General features: G+C 44.6%; 1 pseudogene; it reads right to left on the bottom strand.

Annotated features, from left to right (window-relative positions):
* LOC113176501 (transmembrane protein 230 pseudogene) lies at nt 1-355 on the bottom strand (annotated as a pseudogene).
* Nucleotides 356-908: the final 553 nt, after the last annotated feature.

Here is a 908-nt window from a genome sequence, read left to right as displayed (position 1 = left end):
TTAGTCATCAAAGTCTGGAATTTCATCATAGGAATAACCCTGGTAGCCTTTAGATGCATAGTAGGCAATGCACAGATGGTAAAATCCTGACAGGAACACCAGAATGCCAAGGATCAGGACAGGAACAGCCGTTTTCCCTGCCCCCTCTCTTTGCTGATGTAGCCTGACAGGAGAAGGGAGCCTGTGATAATGAGAAAGGTGCCAATCAAAAACAGCACAGTGGCAAATGGCTTTATAAGGGATCTTAGGAGGGCTTAAACTGAACACCAACGTAGCTATCATCTGTGTGGGAAAGCCTTGAGTATTTTACTTTATTCCTGGGGGTTCCAGTAGCCAGATTAGTACAAGACGGCATCAGAACACAGTAACACAGCCACAGTCCGAGCATAGCACCAAGACTGGGGCTAGTGGGGAACCCATCCACAGCTGCCTGCCAAGGCATCCCAGGCCTCACGGCACAGCCAACCTAACTCCCTGCCCCCCAGAAAGCACCAGCTTGACACCAGAACTCTTTTTTGTTTTCATATTTAACCTTTGCTAACCCTGGTTGTCCTTGGGTCAGAGTAGCTTATGATCAGTCACTGATTGGTCAGAGATTATGCTTAAGATTCCTGAGCCACCAAGGATTTCTGCCTTTGTGTTACATAAGTGTGTGATTTAGAGATGGCCTTCAAAGTTTATAAATTAAGCCAGCCAGGGGATGGTAGTTCTTAGATCAGAAGTTCTCACACTATTTATTCCTGAAAAAGTGCTAACTTGAACAGGTGCTCTGTCCTGTAGGGTTTTCACATGGCCTTCTTCAATTATCTTTCACTGAACTTCATTTTAGATTTCAGGCTGACCTACTCTGATTATTAACCGATTGTTCTATTGTTTTAAAAAGTGACCTAGGCCTTAAATTCTGCCAT

This window comes from Urocitellus parryii, chromosome X, assembly GCF_045843805.1.
Source record: "Urocitellus parryii isolate mUroPar1 chromosome X, mUroPar1.hap1, whole genome shotgun sequence".
NCBI classification, from domain to species: domain Eukaryota; kingdom Metazoa; phylum Chordata; class Mammalia; order Rodentia; family Sciuridae; genus Urocitellus; species Urocitellus parryii.
The sequence above is the reverse complement of the archived record's forward strand: the minus strand, read 5'-3'. Positions and strand labels throughout refer to the sequence as shown.